Consider the following 23111-nt stretch of genomic DNA (forward strand, 5'->3'; position numbering starts at 1 on the left):
AACAGCTTGAAGAATCTGTGCTCATCTCTCAGAGAACAATTCACATATTCTCTTGGTGGTATTGTTGTTGGGTGCCACTGAGTTGGTTCTAACTCACATCGACCCCATGTGACAGAGTAGAACTGTCCATAGGGTTTCCTAGGCTATAATCTTTACAGCAACAGGTTGCCAGGTCTTTTCTCCTGTGGTGCCGCTGGTGGGCTGGGACCACTGACCTTTAGGCTAGTAGCCAAGCACTCAACTGTTGCATCAACAGGCTCCTTATTCTTGTCTTGTGGCTACATTATTCTTACTCATAACTAGCCAAAAGCTTAAGATAAAAAGTCACTTTTAATATCCTGTGAACTTTAGAGCTGGTACAACTAAAAAATATTAGTGTCACTAGACGTAGGCTGCTGCACTCACAGTGAAGGACGGTGGTAGAGGATGCTAGAGCGGGCATGGGCTAGTACACTCAGGGTGATGGCAGGAAGAACTCCTAACGAGGAGCAGGCTCCCCTCACTCACCAAAAAGCCACAGGGGAGTGGCAGCCCCCTGACTGATATTAAAGGCAGCACCCTTACAGTTAGCTCAGTTCTTTGTGCTGTCATCTGATGTAGGTGGACTAAGAGCAGAAGGCCAACACATGAGCCCTGCATGAATTCAATGCTCGTGTGCTGCTCCAGGCTGAAGACTGGGCTTTCAGGTCAGGTGGGCCATCTCTCATGTGGATAAGGGCAGATGGACAGGAGGCCTGATTCAGCCAGACTTGCTGTGGTGTGTGGGTGTGTAAGTGTGTGGGCGTGTGAGTGGGCAGGTGTGTGGGTGTGTAAGTGAGCAGAAATGTGGGTGTGTGTGGGCAGGTGTGTGTGTGTGAGTGGGCAGGTGTGTGAGTGTGTGGGTATGCGAGTGGGCAGGTGTGTGGTTACGTGGGTGTGTAGGTAAGCTCTGGAGTGAGAGGACCCACAGTCGAGTCCCACTCTCCACTTGTAGCCTGGGGCCCCAAGCGCTGCTCTGAGGCCATGTTCTTCATAAAGATTATAGCCTTGGAAGCCCTATGGGGCAGTTCTACTCTGTCCTACAGAGTTGCTATAGTCAGAATCAACTTGACGGCAACGGGTCCAACCTAGGGGGCTCATTTTCCAGCACCTTATCAGATTATATTCATTGTGATCCACAGGGTTTTCATTGGCTAATTATCTGAAGTAGCTTTCTATACCTTTCTGCCTAAGTCTATCTTAGTCTGGGAGCTCCACTAAAACCTGTCCACCACAGGGTGACCTTGCTGGTATCTGAAAGAACAGTTGTGTAGCTTCCAGCATTACAGCATCATGAGACCAACCCAGTACCACACACTGACAGATGGGTGGGAGCCAGGGGGGTGTAGTCATCTAGCAGTGGACAACGTCCCCTCTGACAACATCCTCTGTCAAGTGGGAAGATCATTCATCAGAGGCTACAAGGCTGAAGTGGACGTTGGCTCGGGGACAGATTTACAAAAATGAGAACTCCCTTGGGTTTGTCCTAAATTCGATTTTCTGTCACAGAGAGTATTGTTCTTCTCCATTATGATTTTAAGAGGTATGTTTTCCAAAGTACTTAGTGGAGAGGAAGGAAACTAGTATTACGTGGGAAGGCTACATGTTCCAGGTAACTTTGTACATTTTTTTTTCATTTAATCCTCACTTTATGCTATAAGGCCCCCATGAGTCTATCAGTTTGTCATAAGGCCCCCATGAGTCTATCAGTTTGTCATACGGTGGTGGCCGCATGTTGCTGTGATGCTGGAAGCTATGCCACCAGTATTCAGATACCAGCAGGGTCACCCATGGAGGACAGGTTTCAGCTGAGCTTCCAGACTAAGGCAGACTAGGAAGAAGGACCCTTCATTTGCTGATGTGGCAAGACTCAAAATGAGAAGAAACAGTTGCAAACATCCGTTAGTAATTGGAACCTTGAATGTACGAAGTATGAATCTAGGAAAAGGGGAAAACTCAAAAATGAAATGGAACATATAAGCATTGATATCCTAGGCATTAGTGAGCTGAAATGGACTGATATTGGCAATTTTGAATCAGATAATCATATAGTCTACTGTGCCAGGAATGACAACTTGAAGAGGGGTGGTGTTGCATTCATTGTCAAAAAGAACATTTCAAGATCTATCCTGAAGTACAATGCTGTCAGTGATAGGATAATATCCATATTCCTACAAGGAAGACCAGTTAATATGATTATTATTCAAATTTACACCCCAATCACTAAGGCCAAAAATGAAGAAACTGAAGATTTTTATCCGCTTCTCCAGTCTGAAATTGATAGTACATGCAATCAGGATGCATTGATAATTACTGGTGATTGGAATGTGAAAGTTGGAAACAAAGAAGAAGGATTGATAGAAGATATGGCCTTGGTGATAGAAACAATGCTGGAGATCGAATGACAGAATTTTGCAATTTTTCACCAACATAAACGGTGACCATACACATGGACCTTGCCAGATGGAATACAGAGGAATCAAATTGACTACGTCAGTGCAAAGAGATGATGGAAAGGCTCATTATCATCAGTCAGAACAAGGCAAAGGGCCGGCTGTGGAACAGACCATCAGTTGCTCATATGCAAGTTCAAGCTGAAACTGAAGAAAATCAGAGTGAGTCCACGAGAGCTAAAACACAACCTTGAGTATATCCCACCTGAATTTAGAGACCATCTCAAGAATAGATTTGACGCCTTGAACATTAATGACCAAAGACCAGATGAATTGTGGAAGGACATCATACTTGAAGAAAGCAAGAGGTCACTGAAAAGACAGGAAAGAAAGAAAAGACCAAGATGGATGTCAGCGGAGACTCTGAAACTTGCTCCCCAACATCGAGCAGCTAAAGCAAAAGGAAGAAATGATGAACTAAAAGAACCGAACAGAAGATTTTAAAGGGCGGCTTGAGAAGACAAAGTATTATAATGACATGTGCAAAGAGCTGGAGATAGAAAACCAAAAAGGAAGAACGCACTCTGCTTTTCTGAAGCTGAAAGAAGTGAAGAAAAAAATTCAAGCCTCAAGTTGCAATAGTGAAGGATTCTATGGGAAAAATATTAAATGACGCAGGAAGCATCAAAAGAAGATGGAAGAAATACACAGAGCCATTATACCACAAAGAATTAGTGGATGTTCAACCATTTCAGGAGGTAGCATATGATCAGGAACTGATGGCACTGAAGGAAGAAGTCCAAGCTGCTCTGAAGGCACTGGCAAAAAACAAGGCTCCAGGAATTGATGGAATATCAATTGAGGTGTTTCAACAAATGGATGCAGCCCTGGAAGTGTTCACTTGTCTATGCTAAGAAATTTGGAAGACAGCTACCTGGCCAACTGCCTGGAAAAGATCCGTATTTATGTCTCTTCCCAAGAAAGGTGATCTAACCGAATGCAGAAATTATAGAACAATATCATTAATATCACACACAAGCATAATTTTGCTGATGATCGTTCAAAAGTGGCTGCAGCAGTATATCAACAGGTTGCTGTCAGAAATTCAGGCCCGATTCAGAAGAGGACATGGAACCAGGGATATCATTGCTGATGTCAGATGGATGCTGGCTGAAAGCAGAGAATACCAGAAGGATGTTTACCTGTGTTTTATTGACTATGCAAAGGCATTTGACTGTGTGGATCATAACAAATTACGGATAACATTGTGAAGAATGGGAATTCCAGAACCCTTAATTGTGCTCATGAGGAACCTGTACTTAGATCAAGAGAGAGTTGTTCGGACAGAACAAGGGATACTGCATGGTTTAAAGTCGGGAAATGTGTGCATCAAGGTTGTATCTTTTCACTATACCTGTTCAGACTGAATGCTGAGCAAATAATCCTGGAACCTGGACTATATGAAGAAGAACGGGGCATCAGGATTGGAGGAAGACTCATTTACAACCTGCATTATGCAGATGACACAGCCTTACTTGCTGAAAATGGAGAGGACTTGAAGCAGTAACTAATGAAGATCAAAGACCACAGCCTTCAGTATGAATTACGCCTCAACATAAAGAAAACAAAAATCCTCACTAGACCAATAAGTAACATCATGATAAACGGAGAAAAGATTGAAGTTGTCAAGGATTCATTTTACTTGGATCTACAATCAACAGCCACGGAAGCAGCAATCAAGAAAGCAAAAGACGCACTGCATTGGGGAAATCTGCTGCAAAGGACCTCTTTAAGTGTTGAAAAGCAATGATGTCACCTTAAAAATTAAAATGCGCCTGACCCAAGCCATGGTATTTTCAAACGCATCAAATGCATGTGAAAGCTGGACAGTGAATAAGGAAGACCGATACCTGATACGTTTGAACCGTGTTGTTGGAGAAGAGTATTGAATACACCACGGACTGCCAAAAGAAGGAACAAATCTGTCTTGGACGAAGTACAACCAGAATGCTCCTTAGATGCAAGGATGGCGAGACTCCATCTTACATACTTTGGATGTGTTGTCAGGAGGGATGAGTCCCTGGAGAAGGACATTACGCTTGGTAAAGTACAGAGTCAGCATAAAAGAGGAAGACCCTCAACGAGGTAGATTGACGCAGTGGCTGCAATAATAGGCTCAAGCATAACGATTGTAAGGATGGCGCATGACGAGGCAGTCTTTTCTTCTGTGATACATAGGGTCTCTATGATTGGGAACCAACTCGACAGCACCTAACAACAACAACACAACATCCTATAAGATAAGGAGCCCTGGTGCGCAGTGGTTAAAGCGCTCAACTGTGAACCAAAAGTTTGAAGGTTAGAACCCATCAGCCACTCCATGGGAGAAAGATGTGGCGGTCTGCTTCAATAAGGATTTACAGCCTTGGAAACCCTATAGGGAAGTTCTACTCTGTCTTACAGTGTTGCTATGAGTCAGAATCTACTCAAGAGCAGTGGGTCTATCCTGTAAGATCACCATGAGTCAGAATTAACTCAAAGGCAACTGGGTTGTTTTTTTAATCCTGTGAGATCATCAGTATTATCCCCATTGTCCAGACAATGAGATCAAGGCTTAGAGTGTCTAACTCACTAAGGCACTCTGTGAAGTCAGAGGCAGACTCAACTTTGTCAGGACTCTCCCCTCCCCCATTCTGCCTTCCCAGGTAATGGGAAGGTAATGGTAAAAATATACATGGGTAAAAAAAATCTTTGTTTGTCAAAGGGGCAGAACACTCAGACGAGGAGGCTGCTGACCCCGCCCTTGGACCCCCACCACCAAAGGGGACAGGGTACTGCCTGCAGCAATTGGGCCCACAGGGCAGGGCCTCATCACCACTCTACAAACTTCGCTGGCTGCGTCTGCCTCTTTCCAGCAAGTGCCTGACACAGAGGCGGTGGCCTCCCTGGAGCAGCCCCCCTCTTAGTGATCAGGGGGGCCTTGGTGCCACACACAGAGGGCACAAGGGACAGTCTTTAACCCAGGGTCCCACTGGAGGACACTCCCCAACTTTCAAGAAAGTCAGAATGGGGGTGGGGAAGATGAGAGGCTGACGCCCCCAGGGGAGATTTATTGGAAGAGCCGAGAGCTGATTTCGACTAGTGTTACAAGGTCTGGGGAGGAAAAAGGAACAGTGGGGTATCGCGTGGGGGCTGGGATGCAGATAACCACCCTGGGCTAGGGTGGCTGCCACAGAGAGGGTGCAGTGGAGGATGAGGTGGGGTGACAGTCTAGCAAACAACAAACAGCTCCCCAAAGTCAAGTGATGTGGGGTCCTGGTCCTGGGCCAGAGCCTAGGTCTTGCTGACAGACCACACTGACTTTTGTTATCAAACGTTGTCCCAACCATCCAGGTGGACTCTCTCAGGCTCAGCCACAAACTTCAAGGGACAATGGCTGCCGGGGATTTCTGTGTCTTCCCCCCGCGCCATGCCCCCGCTAGGCCAGGCGATCCGTGGTGGGGATACTATGGGCCCAGGTGGGCTGCATAGGCCAGGATTCGAAGATGAGGCTCAGGTCAGCCACCAGGGTGCAGAAGGGGGCAGCCAAGCACATCAGCAATAGCCCAGGATGCAGAGCTGGGACACCTGCCCGTGCATGAGAGCGGACACTGGGCCAAGGGGGTGCCCAGCACTGGGGAACTGTTTTCACCAGCAGTCCTGCGGGCAGGGTGCAGCGGCCTGGGCCCTGGAGGTTCAAGGACAGGAAGACTGAGAGTGAGAGTTTGGCTCCTGGGATGGCGGAGGGGGATCCCATACTCTTGTGACTTGGCCCTGCCCCGCAAGCTTGCTGCACGGGGTACACAGGCTGTGGAGAGAAGAAGCAGAAAGGCTGTGGTCTGGGGTATTCACCCCAGACGGCTCCCTCTCCTCACACCACCTTGTTTCCCAGCTCACCCACCAGAGACTTCCCATCACAGCCATCGCTCCCAGAACCTTCCCCAGCATCCGTCTCTACACCAGGTCAGTGGAACGCAAAGACCACAAGTGGGTGGTTTTAAGAAGGGAAATTATTCTCTCCCCGCTCTGGAGACTAAAATCCAAATCAGGGTGTCAGCCTGTTGGCTTCTTCTCTTCTAGTTTCTGGGGTCTGCTGATGATCCTTGACGTTTGTTTGCATCTGTGTCCCCCTGTGTGTGTCTGTGTCTACCCTGGTCTTCTTATAACTCAGAAGTGATTATGTTTAGGACTCACCCTGCACTGGTACAATCTCAACTGACTGAATTGATTGATTGATTACATTAGATTGTTGTTGTTATTAGGTGCCGTAGAGTCGGTTCCAACTCATAGTGACTTATGTACAACAGAACTAAACACTGCCTGGTCCTACCCCAGACTCACCAGCATTGTTATGCTTGAGCCCATTGTTGCAGCCACTGTGACAATCTATCTCATTGAGGGTCTTCCTCTTCTTCAGTGAGTCTCTACTTTACTAAGCATGATGTCGTTCTCCAGGGACATTAGATTGCATTATGGAAAGTGATTATATTACATTAGATTACATTGTGGAAAGTGAGTAATTACACTATATTACATTAGAATGCATTATGGAAGGTAATTAAAAAAGCCTTTGCCTTTGAGTTGAATCTACTCATGGTGACCCTATAGGACAGAGTAGAATTCCCCATAGGGTTTTCAAGGCTGTAATCTCTATGGAATCAGACTGTCACATCTTTTTCCCTTGGACTGGCTGGTGGTTTCAAACTGCCAACCTTTCAATTAGCAGCCAAGCATTTAACCCCGTATGACCAGGGCTCCTTGAAAGTTGATTACTTTATATTAGATTGTGTTATGGAAAGTGGTTAGATTATATTACATTACACTACATTACATGACATCAAGGACATCGTATATGAAGCAAGCAAGATGATTAAAAAGACTGGAAAGAAAGAAAAGTCCAAAATGTGTGTCAGAAGAGACTCTGAAAGTTGCTCTTGAACATAGAGTAGCTAAAGTGAAAGGAAGAAATGATGAAGTAAAAGAGCTGAACAGAAGATTTCAAAGGGTGGCTCCAGAAGACAAAGTAAAGTCTTATGATGACATGCAAAGACCTGAAGATAGAAAACCAAAAGGGAAGAACAAGCTCAGCATTTCTCAAGCTGAAAAAACTGAAGAAAAAATTTAAGCCTCAAGTTGCAGCATTGAAGAATTCTACAGAGAAAACATTAAATGACACAGGAAGCAAAAAAAGAAGATGGAAGGCAAACACAGAGTCATTGTACCAAAAAGAATTGGTGGGCATTCAACCATTTCAGGAGGTAGCATATGATCAAGAACCTATGGTACAGAAGGAAGAAGTCCAAGCTGCACTAAATGCATTGAGAAAAAACAAGTCTCCGGGAACTGATGGGATACCAACTGAGACGTTTTAACAAACAGATGCAGCACTGGAAGAGCATGCTTGTCTATGCCAAGAAATTTGGAAGACAGTTACCTGGACAGCTGAGTATTAGAGATCCATGTTTGTACCCATTCCAAAGAAAGATGATCCAACAGAATATGGAAATAATCAAACGATATCATTAATATCACACATAAGTAAAATTTTGCTGAAGATCATTCAAAAGCAGTTGCAGTAGTACATCAAAAGGGAACTGCCAGAAATTCAGGCCGGATTCAGAAGAGGACATGGAATGAGGGGTGTTATTGCTGATGTCATGCAGATCCTGGCTGAAAGCAGAGAATACAAGTTTTACTGACTATGCAAAGGCATTCAACTGTGTGGATCAAAATGAATTATGGGTAACATTTTGAAAAATGGGAATTCCACGACACTTAATAGTGCTCATGAAGAACCTCGATTTAGGACAAGAGACAGTTGTATCCTTTCACCATACTTATTGAATCTGTATGCTGAGTAAATAATCCAAGAAGCTGGACTGTGTGAAGAAGAATGGGGCATCAGGATTGATGACACTTACTGGTGAAGATCAAAGACTACAGCCTTCAATATGGATTGCACTTCATGCAACACAAAAAAACACTGCCTGGTCCTGCACCATCCTCACAATCCTTGCTATGTTTAAGACCCTAATTGCGTCCACTGGGTCAATCAATCTCATCGAGGGACTTCCTCTTTTTTGATGACCCTCTACTTTACCAAGCACAATATCCTTCTCCAGGGACTGGTCCCTCCTAATAACATGTCCAAAGTATGTGAGACATAATTTTGCAATCTGTCAGTTTGTCATACTGTGGGGGCTTGTGTGTTGCTGTGATGCTGGAAGCTATTCCATTGGTATTCAGATACCAGCAGGGTCACCCATGGAGGACAGGTTTCAGCTGAGCTTCCAGAAGAAGACAGGTTAGGAAGAAGGATCCGGCAGTCTACTTCTGAAAAGTATTAGTCAGTGAAAACCTTATGAATAGCAGTGAAACATTGTCTGAAATAGTGCTGGAAGATGAACCCCCAGGTTGGAAGGCACTCAAAAGATGACTGGGAAAGAGCTGCCTCCTCAAAGTAGAGTCGACCTTAATGACGTGGGTGGACTAAAGCTTTCGGGACCTTCATTTGCTGGTGTGGCACCACTCAAAATGAGAAGAAACAGCTGCAAACATGCATTAATAATCGGAACCTGGAATGTATGAAGTATGAATCTAGGAAAATTAGAAATTATCAAAAATGAAATGGAACACATAAACATCGATATCCTAGGCATTAGTGAACTGAAATGGACTGGTATTGGCCATTTTGAATCAGACAGTCATATAGTCTACTCTGCTGGAAATGACAACTCGAAGAGGAATGGTGTTGCATTCATCGTCAAAAAGAACATTTCAAGATCTATCCTGAAGTATAATGCTGTCAGTGAAGAATAATATCCATACCCCTACAAGGAAGACCAGTTATTACGACTATTATTCAAATTTATGCAAGAACCTCTAGGGCCAAAGATGAAGAAATAGAAGATTTTTATCAGCTGCTGCAGTCTGAAATTGATCAAACATGCAATCAGGATGCCTTGATGATTACTGGTGATGGGAATGTGAAAGTTGGAAACAAAGAAGGATCAGTAGTTGGAAAATATGGCCTTGGTGATAGAAACAATGCTGGAGATTGAATGATAGAATTTTGCAAGACCAAAGACTTCTTCACTGCAAACACCTTCTTTTGCCAACATTAACGGCGACTATACACATGGACCTCACCAGATGGAACACACAGAAATGAAACTGACTACATCTGTGGACAGGGATGATGGAAAAGCTCAATATCATCAGTCACAACAAGGCCAGGGGCTGACTGTGGAACAGATCATCCATTGCTCATATGCAAGTTCAAGCTGAAAGTGAAGAAAATCAGAGCAAGTCCACGAGAGCCAAAATATGACCTTGAGTATATCCCACTTAGATTTAGAGACCATCTGAAGAATAGATTTGATGCATTGAACACTGGTGATCGAAGACCAGACAAGTTGTGGAATGACATCAAGGACATCATCCATGAAGAAAGCAAGAGGTCATTGAAAAGATAGGAAAGAAAGAAAAGACCAAGATGGATGTCTGAGGAGACTCTGAAACTTGCTCTCGAAAGTCGAGCAGCTAAAACAAAAGGAAGAATTGATGAAGTAAAAGAACTGAACAGAAGATTTCAAAGGGCCTCTCAAGAAGACAAAGTAAAGTATTATAATGACATGTGCAAAGAGCTGGAAATGGAAAACCAAATGGGAAGAACACACTTGGTGTTTCTCAAGCTGAAAGAATTGAAGAAAAAATTCAGGCCTCAAGTTACAGTAGTGAAGGATTCCATGGGGAAAATATTAAATGACGCAGGAAGCATCAAAAGAAGATGGAAGAAATACACAGAGCCATTATATCAAAAAGAATTAGTCGATGTTCAACCATTTCGAGAAGCAGCATATGATCAGGAACTGATGGTACTGAAGGAAGAAGTCCAAGCTGCTCTGAAGGCATTGGCAAAAAACAAGGCTCCAGGAATTGATGGAATATCAATTGAGGTGTTTCAACAAACAAACGCAGCAGTGGAGGTGCTCACTCGTCTATGCCAAGAAATATGGAAGACAGCTTCCTGGCCAACTGACTGGAAGAGATCCATATTTATGTTTATTCCCAAGAAAGGTGAGCCAACCGAATGTGGAAATTATAGAACAATATCATTAATATCACACATAAGCAAAATTTTGCTGATGATCATTCAAAAATGGCTGCAGCAGTATATCAATAGGGAACTGCCAGAAATTCAGGCCGGTTTCAGAAGAGGACGTGGAACCAAGGATATCATTGCTGATGTTAGATGGATCCTGGCTGAAAGCAGAGAATACCAGAAGGATGTTTACCTGTGGTTTATGGACTATGCAAAGGCATTCGACTGTGTGGATTATAACAAATTATGGATAAAGTTGCAAAGAATAGGAATTCCAGAACACTTAATTGTGCTTATGAGGAACCTTTACATAGATTATGAGGCAGTTGTTCAGACAGAACAAGGGGATACTGAGTGGTTTAAAGTCAGGAAAGGTGTGTGGCAGGGCTGTATTCTTTCACCATACCTATTCAATCTGTATGCTGAGCAAATAATCTGGGAAGCTGGACTATAGGAAGAAGAACAGAGCATCAGGATTGGAGGAAGACTCATTAACAACCTGTGTTATGCAGATGACACAACCTTTCTTGCTGAAAGTGAAGTGGACTTGAAGCACTTACTAATGAAGATCAAAGACCACAGCCTTCAGTATGGATTGCACCTCGACATAAAGAAAACAAAAATCCTCACAACTGTACCAATGAACAACATCATGATAAGTGGAGAAAAGATTGAAGTTGTCAAGGATTTCACTTTACTTGGATCCACAATCAACAGCCATGGAATCAGTAGTCAAGAAATCAAAAGACCCATTGCATTTGGGTATATCTGCTGCAAAGGACCTCTTCAAAGTGTTGAAGGGCAAAGATGTCACCTTGAAGACTAAGGTGTGCCTGACCCAAGCCATAGTATTTTCAATCGCATCATGTGCATGTGAAAGCTGGACAACAAATTAGGAAGACCGAAGAAGAATTGATGCCTTTGAATTGTGGTGTTGGCGAAGAATATTGAGTATACCATGGACTGCCAGAAGAATGAATAAATCTGTCTTGGAGGAACTACAACCAGAATGCTCCTTAGAGGCAAGCATGGTGAGACTGCGTCTTACATACTTTGGACATGTCAGGAGGGATCAGTCTCTGGAGAAGGACATGATGCTTGGCAAAGTACAGGGTCAACGGAAAAGAGGAAGACCCTCAACGAGGTGGATTGACACTGTGGCTGCAACAATGGGCTCAAGCATAACAACCATTGTAAGGATGGCACAGGACTCGACAGTGTTTCTTTCTGTCGTGCATAGGATTGCTATGAGTTGGAGCCGACTCGATGGCACCGAACAACAACAACAAGCTTCTACGGAGCATTCTAGCTGTACTTCTTCCAAGACAGTTTTGTTCGTTCTTCTGGCAGTCCATGCTATATTCGGTATTATTTGCCAACACCGTAATTCAAAGCCATCAATTCTTTGGTCTTCCTTATTCAATGTTCAGCTTTCACATGCATATAAGGTGATTGAACATACTATATGGCCTGGGTCAGGTGCACCTTAGTCATCAAGGTGACATTTTTGCTTTTCAACACATTAAAGGAGTCTTTTGTGGCAGATTTGCCCAATGCAATACGTGGTTTGATCTTTGCTGCTGCTTTAATGGGCATTGATTGTAGATAGAACTAAAATGAAGTCCCTTACAAATTCAATATTTTCTCCATTTGTCCTGATGTTGCTTATTGGTCCAGTTGTGAGGATTTTTGTTCTCTTTGTGTTGAGATGTAATCCATTTTGAAGGCTGTGATCTTTGATCTTTATCAGTAAGTGCTTCAAGTCCTCTTCACTTTCAGCAAGCAAAGTTGTGTCATCTGTATATTGCAGGTTGTTAGTGAGTCTTCCTCCAATCATGATGTCACGCTCTTCTTCATAGAGTCCAACTTCTCAGATTATTTGCTCAGCATTCAGATTAAATAGGTATGGTGAAAGTATACAACCCTGACACACACCTTTTCTGACTTTAAACCATGCAGCATCCTCTTTTTCTGTTCCAACAACTGCCTCTTAATCTAGGTACAGATTCCACAAGAGCACAATTAATTGTTCTGGAATTCTCATTCTTCCCAATGTTATCCATAATTTTTATGATCCACAGAGTCGAATGCCTTTGCATAATCAATAAAACACAGGTAAACATCTTTCTGGCATTCTCTGCTTTCAGCCAGGATTCTTCCGACATCAGCAACGATATCCCTTGTTCCATGTCCTCGTCTGAATCCAGCTTGAATTTCTGGCAGTTCCCTTTTGATGTACTACTGCAACTGCTTTTGATGTACTGCTGCAACTGCCTTTGAATTATCTTCAGCAAAATTTTACTACGTGTGATATTAATGATATTGTTTGATAATTTCTGCATTCTCTTGGATCACCTTTTTTGGAATGGTTATAAATACGTATCTTTTCCAGTGGATTGGCCAGGTAGCTGTCTTCCAAATTTCTTTGCATGATCAAGTGGGCACTTCAGTGTTTGCATCCATTTGTTGAAATATCCCAATTGGTATTTTGTCAATTGCTGGAGACTTGTTTTTTTCTCAAGGCCTTTAGTGCAGCTTGGACTTCTTGCTTTAATACCATCAGTTCTTGATCATATGCTCCCTGCTGGAATGGTTGAATGTCTGCCAATTCTTTTTGGTATAGTGATTCTCTGTCTTTTGATGCTTTGTGTGTCATTCAATATTTTCTCCATAGAATCCTTCAGTATTGCAACTCGAGGCTTGAATTTTTTCTTCAGCTCTTTCAGCTTGAGAAATGCTGAGCATCTTCTTCCCTTTTGGTTTTCTAACTCCAGGTCTTTGTACATTTTCTTAAATCCTTTACTTTGTCTTCTGGAGCTACCCTTTGAAATCTTCTGATCAGCTCTTGTACTTCATCACCTCTTCTTTTTGCTTTAGCTGCTCCATGTTCACTATGGAATGAACCAAAAAGAGAACTTCAAATGGGCATTCAGGACCAAGGCTATAAACACCCTGCCAAACTGGACTCGGTGTCACAGGAGAGTTTTTTTGGGGAGGAGTCCCTGGGTGGTGTAAATCCTTAAGTACTTGGCTGCTAACGAAAAGGTTGGAGGTTCTAGTCCATCCAGAGGTACCTCATAAGAAAGACTTGGTAATATACTTTTGAAAAATCAGCCATTGAAAACCCTGCGAAGCACAGTTCTACTCTGACACACCAGGTCACCATGAGTCAGAGTCGACTGCTCTGCAACTGGTTTAATTTTTGGGAGGACGGCCTGGCTGCTGTGTGCAGAGGCTTTGAAGCACGGAGAGATCAGAACACAGGGAGCATGGTTGTGCTCGCTCACAGATGACCTGAAACGATAGCAGATAATGGCTGGCATGAAAAAAGCTCAACACTTGAGGCAAAAATAGATACTACAAATATATGACTCACTAGTGCTTTCTTAGAAATGTAGCTGTGTATTATTCACCACTGCTACCCCTGCCTTACTCAGACCTCAGAGAAAAGAAGTGCTTACGAAAACCCACATGTGGAAGGGAGGGAGGGCCTGGGAGGAAGGAAAGAAAGAGACAGAGACGGGAGGGGAGGGAGGGAAGGATTGACTCTGGTATGTATTTTACATTTTTCACAATAACTACTACTGATTTTGTTATTATTACAACAACACTACATGTCCACTGCAGAGAAAACAAAAAGATCCATCAGTTAAAAAAAGCAGTAAAAAAACTCCATAATCTCATCACCCAAAAATAACTACTGTAAATATCTTTCAAGACTTTTTCTATAAATAGATTATATATATATCCGTATATATATATATACATATGATCTTATACATGATCTTTTATGATATATGTGTGAAATCTTTTTAAAAATAAAATCATAGATATTATTTTGTAAACTGCTTTTTCGCTTCTCTGCAGGTAATAATGGCAAAGGCCATGTGCTAGGCCTTGTCCTAAGCACTTATATCTAATAGGCACCCTCTGAGCTACGGGCTGCTGGCCTTCCCATGTTACCAGTAAGGGCCATGCTCAGAGGTGAGGGGACTTGGCTGCCCGCAGGGGCTGGCGGTGGGGCTGCACTGGAGCCCAGGCCTCGGCCCTGCACGGTGCCAGGGACCCTGTGCAGCCCTCGGCATGTGAACCTCGTGGCCAGTCCTTGGACTCTTTCCCGTGACCCCATCGTTCCTCACATATCAGTGTGCTGTCACTCATTTATTTCCTTCTGTTGTTTCAAGTCTTCCCGGTTCCACAGCACAGGGCAGCAAACACCTTGTAGTCAAAGTTCTGTCTGAATACTTTCATTTCCTTGCACCTCAGGCCTCAATTCCAGTAGTGAATTCAGAGGACAGAGGGTTTGTGCCTCTTCAGTGTTTGGAATACAACACACAACTTCCCAAGAGAAGGCACTGATCACACTACCTGCAGTACACAAAGCGGCCTTCCTCCCCATGGGTCCAACCTCGGGATCATTGCTCTTCGGAGAAAACCCGCCAGGTGATAGATGAGAGCCTGTGTCGTCTCAGCTCCAGTTTTCTGGGCACCTTTCAAAAAGAGTGACAAGTCTGAAGACAGGTATTACCTCAATAATTTCTCAAAGTATCTGCTAGTGATAAAACAAACCAAGCCCGCTGTCGTCAAGTCAAGTCTAACTCATGGAGACCCCATGTGTTACAGAGAGTAGAACTTCTTAATAGGTTTTTCAGTTTTTATGAAAGCAGATCACCAGACTGTTCTGTGGCACTGCTGGGTGGTTTCAAACTGCCAACCTTTAGTTCAGTAGCTGAGCTCAAACCATGTGTGCCGTGCAGGGACCTTCTGCTAGTGATACCACAACCAAACCAAACCAAACCTGTTGCCATCCAGCCGATTCTGATTCATAGCAACCCTATAGGACACAGTAGAACTGCCCCATAGGGTTTTCAAGGAGTAGCTGTTGGATTCAAACTGCCAACCTTTTGAGTAGCAGCCATAGCTCTTAACCACTGTGCCACCAGGGCTTCTCTGCTAGTGATATTACCCTGTAATTCGTTCTTTTATGCAATTAAGACATTTACAAGTTGTTTTAATTATTTAGTGCTGCTATAACAGAAATACCACAAGTGGATGGCTTTAACAAACAGAAATTTATTTTCTCACAGTCTAGAATGCTAGAAGTCCAAATTCAGGATCCCCACTCTAGGGGAAGGCTTTCTCTCTCTGTCGGCTCTGGAGGAAGGTCCTTGTTTCTTCCGAGCTTCTGCTCCTGGGTGGTCTTCATGTGGCATCTCTCTTTCTCACCTCTCTTCTGCTCTCTTCTTTAATCTCTTTCATATCTCAAGAGAGATTGACTCAAGATATACTCTACACTAATCCTCTAGCTAACATAGCAAAGACTATCCATTCCCGAATAGGATTCTAACCACAGGCCTAGAGGTTAGGATTCACAATACATATTTTGGGGGGGATTCTACCCATAACACAAGGTTTCTTCCCTAGTAGCCAGTGTAGCTGAAGTATGACACTGAAAGGAGATTTAAGGCAGGGTTAGAACTTTGCTCTTTCCTTTGTAGATCTTCATTTGTTTAAAACACAAGCTCCGTGAAGCCTCCATGAAGTGCCCCAGCCATCCTTAGCCACGGAAGATCCGTCACGGAGAGCTTTCTAAAACTGGGTTCTGCATGTGGAGGGCCAGAGGCGAAGTCGTCAAACACAGGGACTAGCCATGTGATGAAGGCAAGCTATTTAGCCCCCCTGGGCCTCAGTTTCCTGGTAGATAACAGGAAGATCATGATAATAGCAACACTCATTTCGAATGTGTTATGAGAGTGAAATGAGTTAATATTAGATTAGCACTTGAAATTTATCAAATGCTACCCAAGTTTAGCTGTTGTTTTGTTGTTATTGTTAGTTGCTGTCAGGTCTGCTCCAACTCATGGTGACCCTATGCACAACAGAATGAAGCACTGCCCGGTCCTGCGCTGTCTTCGAGATCATTGGTATGCTCGAGTACACTCTTGGCACCATTGTGTATTTTGAGTGCCATTCAACCTAGGGCTCATCTTCCAGCACTATATCGAACAATATTCTGTTGTTATCTATGGTGTTTTCGCTGGCTAATTTTCAGAAGTAGATCTCCAGGCCTTTCTTCCTAGCCTGTCTTAGTCTGGAAGCTCTGCTGAAAGCTATCCACCATGGGTGACCCTGCTGGTATTTGAAATATCAGTGGCATAGCGTACATCCTCACAGCAACAGAAAGCCCCCAGTTACTGCTGTTACCATGATTCAAAGAACTGCAATGTTGAGGGTTGATCCAATGGAGCATGTCTGCCCCTCACCAGACTGAGGACGGCCAGCTCACAGTGGGTACTGCAGGGTGCTGACCCTTTACATGGCCTTGCTAGGAGGCATGAGTGGACCTGGCCCCTACGACCAGAAGCAGAGTCAGTATTCAGGGACATGGAGGCCCCTGACTGAGCTAGGTCGTTCCTAAAGGCCAACAGTGGGCAGCAGCCCTGTGGCCTGGAGGTCAGCTCCTGGAGGGCTAGCATGAGGTCTCTGCTCCACCCACAGGCTGCCCACCTGCCTGCCCAGCCTGGGAGAAAGGAGGAGGATGTGCCTAGAGGTACCCCCAGCCTCACCCTTGGGCACACTGCTCTCCCAGGAAAGCCAAAGATTGAGATCCTCAACTTCTCTGCCAATGTGACTCATCAGAGCCAAGGCTGTTATGTAACCACCAGGAAGAGATTGTTTACATGCTCAGAAATTCCGCATCTGCGTGCATTCTCCTGATGGGATTCAGTTCAGGTTGGAGTCTCCATCTGGATGTCCCGGCAACAAGGACAACTGGAAGCCCACCGCCCCCATGCCAGGTGGCCATGGGGCCAGTACTCAGACAGGAGGTCCCAGATCTAAGGCCAGATGGTCTGGGTTGATCTCTGGCTGGTCTGTGAGCCTCAGTCTCCTTCTCTGTGGAATGGGAGCATAGAGGTCCCACTGCACTGGGTTGTTGAGGGGCCTGAAGGGGGTGAAACGCTCAATGAGACAAGCCCTATGTCTTAAACTTTTAACAAGCTGAATAAACACTGCCCATGATGAGGAATTTAAATGACTTAGATCTTCACAAACGAATGCAGAATCAGTCCATAGAACCATGGGTTCTTGGGATGAAGCCAGCCTCCAATCCAAGCAGAAAACTTGTCTGTGGCATCAACCACTTTTCCCTCCAAACCAACTAAGAAATAAACAGTTGCCTTGAAGTCAACTTGAACTCATGTTGCCCCCATATGAGTTAGAATAGAACTGTGCTCATGGGGGTTGCACTGGCTGATTTTTCAGAAGTGGATTGCCAGCCCTTTCTTCTGAGGCTTATCTGGGTGGACTCGAACTTTCAACCTTTCAGCCAGCAGCAAGCACATAACCCTTTGCACCACACAGTAACTCCTCCATGCCAATTTAAGCTTCACTTTTTCCCAGCCTAAACGCTAGTGGAGGTGAGTACCAGGTGGACCACATTTCTCTTCATCACCCTTGCAGAGGTGGGGGCTTCCAGGGAACCCTGGCACATGTCAGCCTTCCGAGAATTCCCTTGGTATATCTCGTGTTTACTCTTTCCAGTTCCTTTTCCCCATGAACGGGGTTGTGGTTTTCCTAGGTGGGAGAGCCTTCACCCAGGGCAGGGGTTTGCTGTCACACTTCCAGGCACCAGTGCAGAGCAGGGGCTAGATCAACACGGACATTGACACAGAGTGGAAAGTCTATGGACAGACACCCAGATGCTCCGCAATAGACGATTCCACATTGGGCTTTCCTGGAATCCAGACAGCAAACATCCTCTGGTGATTCCCAGAATCTCCCTGCCTCCTGGTCCCTACTTGAGGAATAACTGATGAAGAGGGGAGTTGAGCTGCTCTGACGAAGAGTGATTAGTGCATGTACTAAAGGCTTCAGGTCACCCGGTCGGAGCCAGGCATCTTGATTGGACAGTGGTGACTTAGTTTGCACATCTGGAAAGTTTTATGGTTACAGGGAGCTTGGCTGGGCCCTGTGTTTGTACACAGAAAACACATTTCATCCTAACTCATGACTCCAGTTCCGCTTCGGCCACAGCCCCACCAGAGTCCTTGGATGGGATGGAATTTGGGGTTTTAGCCTCTTGGCTAATTCCTCTTGAACTCCTTAATTGAGTCAAGGTGTTCCTTCATGCCTGTAAGCATTTCCTAAACTTGCCAGCTCATCAAATCATTGGGTCACTTGATTGAGAGCACAAATTCCCAGATCCCAAGATCCTTATCCCATGGGCCTGGCAGGCGCCTGAGGAGCTGGCGGCCTGAAGTGCGAGCTGTGAGGAGGGTCATCTGCATCGCGGGTGCTTTTTATAGGGAACTCATCCTTGGGGCCTCCATCAGGGCAGCTGGGGCTCAGTGGTGGAATCCTTGCCCTCCATATGACAGGCACCTTCGTGTGCAGCCACCATGCAATCAAGACACAACTTTCTATTATTGTATTATAGCTCTTATAATAGCAAAAAATTTGATTCAACCAGAATACCATCCCAAAGGGGCTTGTCAGGTTAATTATGCCACATCTACAAAGTGGAGGCTACATGGCCAGTAAAACACTAGAGAGGAATAATTAGTAGCATGGAAAATATTCACTACATTTTAGGTATAAAATGTTTGTAAAATGTTATCATATGTTTTCATTTATACACATGTACACATATATATATTGAAAGACATATACCAAAATATTAATATAAATATATATTCTCCAAGTGATGGACTTGAGATGGTTTTCATTTTCTCTCCATGTTATCTGTATCTCTCAAATATTCAAAAATGAACTTACAGTTATAATCTGAAAAATGTTGTATATTAAAACAAAAAATACTCTGTCAGCATTTTTTATGAGCAAGATACTGTGGGATTCTCTAAGAGATTAAAAATTATGTAAACCTCTCTGCATGAGCCTGCATCTCATCTCTCCCCTTCTCTGTGTCTCCCCATCTCTGTCTGTCCATCTCTGCAACTCACCATCACTGTATCTCTCTAATTTGCCATCACTGTGTCTCTCCATCTCTGTGTCTCCCTATCTCTGTCTCTCCATCTCTGTATCTCTGCATCTCCCCATCTCTGTGTCCCTCCATCTCCGTATCTCTCTAACTCTGAATCTCTCCATTGCTGTGTCTGTCCATCTCTGTGCCTCTCTATTTCTCTTCCTCGCTTCAGCCACTTACTTGGTCAAGCCACAACCCTCATGACACACATCAAAGAGCTTCTCTATATCTGACCATCTTTGCCTGACTGCCTGCATCTGCCTATTTAATGTCAATTCCAGGTAAATCAGCCAGTTGGAGAGGTGGTTTCTTGCCCACAATAGCCCAGATTTTTCTCCTGGTTATAAGCCCAATGAGATTGCCGCAAGTGTTCTGGAATGCTCAGCAATTTTAAACACTAGAAGTCCAGGGCTGGGTCAGCCAAAGGCATCAAAAAAGAGAAGATCCTGAAAGTACCCAGAAAGAAACTAACTGACTACATACAAGAGATGGAGACGCAGAGCGGCACTGGCCCTCTCAGCTCCAGTATTGGAAGCAATAACTTCAAAATTCTACGGGAAAAAACTACAACCTGAAAATTGATACTTCACCAGGATTATTCAAGTCATTTTCAGACATGCGAGATCTCTCCAAAACGTCCTTCCCACAGATCATTTCCCAGAAAGGTACTAGAGGATGTGCTTAAAAACATAAGGGAGTAAACTGAGAAAGAGGAAGACATGGACTTCCGGGGCTAGGAGATTGCCACAGCCAGAGAGAGAAGGGACTCCCAGAATAAAGGTGAACCAAAGAACCACGGTGACAACCAGGAGCAGCCAGGCGGCGGGAGGCCTGCCGGAGCAGGAGGACAGAGGACAAAGGAGATGTCACAAAAAAAAAAAAAGATCTTGTGTTATGGATTGACTTGTGTCCCCCAAAAAGATACATCCAAGTCCCAACTCCTGTACCTGTGAACAAAACCTTGTTTGGAAATAAGGTCTTTGCAGGTATTATTGGTGAAACTCACATAAGGCCATACTGGAGTAGGGTGGGCCTTAATCCCATAAGAGTAGTGTCCTTATAAAAGAGGAGAAGGGACAGAGAGTCAGAGGAATGATGGCCAGGTGAAGATGCATCTACAAGCCAAGGATTGCTAGCTGTCACCAGAAAATGGGCAAGAACCATGGAACAGATTCTCCCTCAGAGCCTGCACCATCCAGCTGAACCCTGACACCAGTCCCCAGGGCCTCGCCTCCAGAATGATCTCACATGGCTATGCCCCCCATCTCCTCAAGTTCCAGCTCCTTCTGGACTTTTCCCCCTTCCTCCCCCCCCCCCCCATTTTGTTGTTTGCTCATTTTAGCATTGGCATATGCACATGTGGGGAGTGGTGGACTTGCCTGTTCTGCCGTACTGACGAGGGGCTGATTTTGCTCTTGGAGGGAGAGGGGCCTTGTCTCTCACTTCTTTCAACCCTGCAGCACCCGTCCAAGCACTAAGTATGCCCTGATAATCAAGAGATGATGATGATGATGGTGGTGATGATGATGGTGACGATGGTGATGATGCAACAGTGGTGATCAAGACGGTGATGGTGATGGTGATAATGGTGATTGACGGTGGTGATCATGACAGTGATTGTGATGATGATGATGATGGTGGTGATAATGGTGATGATTATGATGATAGTGGTGGTGGTGTTGGTGATAGTGGTAATGATGATGATGGTAATGAATACAAATAAACATTTAGCACCCATAAAGGCTGAAGGCTGAGTTGGTGTGGGATCATTTGTGGATTCCAACCACAAACCTCCAGCTCTATTGGACAGGCCTAAATGTGAGAGGCTGGATTTTGTCCCTCCAGCACAGGTCTGATGAACAAAGGAAAGATTCATTTCAATTGTACTGATCTTCATCATTTGCCATATTGTGCCACATCATTTTGGGTTTTCTCTTTTTTCATTTCAATTTCTAATGCCTCTACCAGTTGTTGTTGTTAGGTGCCGTTAAGCTAATTTCAACTCATAGCAACTTCATGTGACAGAACAGAACTGCCCAGTAGGGTTTTCTGTGATCTTTATAGGAGCAGATGGCCTAGTCTTTCTCCCATGGAGCTGTTGGATGGGTTCAAACCACCAGCCTTTTGGCTAGCAGCTAAAAGCTTAACTGTCGCACCACTAGAGGTCCTTGTTTCTACCACAGGGATGGGAATAACTTTGGGTTCTAGGAATGTGGGTGGAGGGTTAGAGGTGAGTTCTGGAGGATAAAAAATGGTAGACAGAACTCAAGTCTGTGGGGGTGGTTTATTTGCTTGTGATAAAACAAGTCCCTGTTCTTGGTATGTCCCAGCAAGTCACCTTAAATCTTAGGCAGATCTTGCCAAACCTCTCTTAGATGAGTGAGTTAGCACATGAGGACCAAAGCTCCATGGGAATGCCTTATCCCAAGTCTCCTCTCTTCCTCTGCCTCCCAGAACCTAGCATGCACATGCTTCCTTCCTCCCTAGCAGTGTGCACAAATAAGGAAGGATAAATACAGCTGTGAGCATCTGAAGACCAAAGGAAAGAACAAGTCTCCAAAACATGGTCCCAAGGATGTCTGCACTGTCAGGAAAGAGATGCAGATAATCAGAGCTCCAGGTAATCAGAGCCTGCATCCCCGGGCTCAGGAACGCATCAGGGGTCGCTTGGCAGAAGGCAGATGAACCTAATGGAGCTTGCCCTGGGCTATTGTGAAAACAAGTTTCCACCTGAGCAAGAACACAGAAAAACTCAAGGCAGAGGGATTAAAATTTACTGTGGATAATCCATAAAGTAGATTATTTCCATCCATATAATCAAGAGTTGACTGCGTTCAGACATATGCAGGGCCTCTTTCACTAAAATGCTCTTCAGTTCTCTCCAAAATAACCAAGTCCAGACAATAAAAGAAACAGTTTATTGGGTCTTTCTGTAGGAGACAGGGAGACCTCCTGGTGACCAACACATTTCCTCAGGAAGCAAGACAGAAAAACAAAAACTGAGTCCAGGGCTCCCAGGGTCTACCTCTGTCTCCTCTTGGGAAGCACTGGGTGACCTTTCTAGCTGAGGCAGTGAAGGTGAGGACAGAAGACACCCACATATGACCTCAAACCTTGCTCAGCTGTGACTGAGGCTTCAAACAAGTCTATAGTAACTTCCCTGTCAAAATGGCTGATTCAAATACCAACTTCTCTCCTTTTTCCCATTCTCATTGAGTGCAGCTGCTAGTGAGTAGCTGCATAGTTCGGAGGCAGGTGCAGAAGACAGAGAGTTGAGCAGGAGCTGAATATTTGCCTTTGAATAATCACCAGTTGTCCAGCTTCCTCCACTTTCTTCTTATACACGGTAAGAACACGAAAGCATCTTCACTTTCGATTAAACGATACCTTGACTTGCTTCCTACCTTAACTTCCAAAGGATGAGATTTGCAATACCAACAGTTCCTATCTTCAGATATTGTTGGATTCAGAGTACATGAAGCCAATTAGAAGATATTTCTAGAAGCCTGGTAATAGCATCTCATTTCTCTTCTGTTCTACTTCATTCTGAGACCTCAGCAGTCTTGGAAAACAG

The sequence above is a fragment of the Elephas maximus genome, chromosome 1 (assembly GCF_024166365.1).
Source record: "Elephas maximus indicus isolate mEleMax1 chromosome 1, mEleMax1 primary haplotype, whole genome shotgun sequence".
NCBI classification, from domain to species: Eukaryota; Metazoa; Chordata; class Mammalia; order Proboscidea; family Elephantidae; genus Elephas; species Elephas maximus.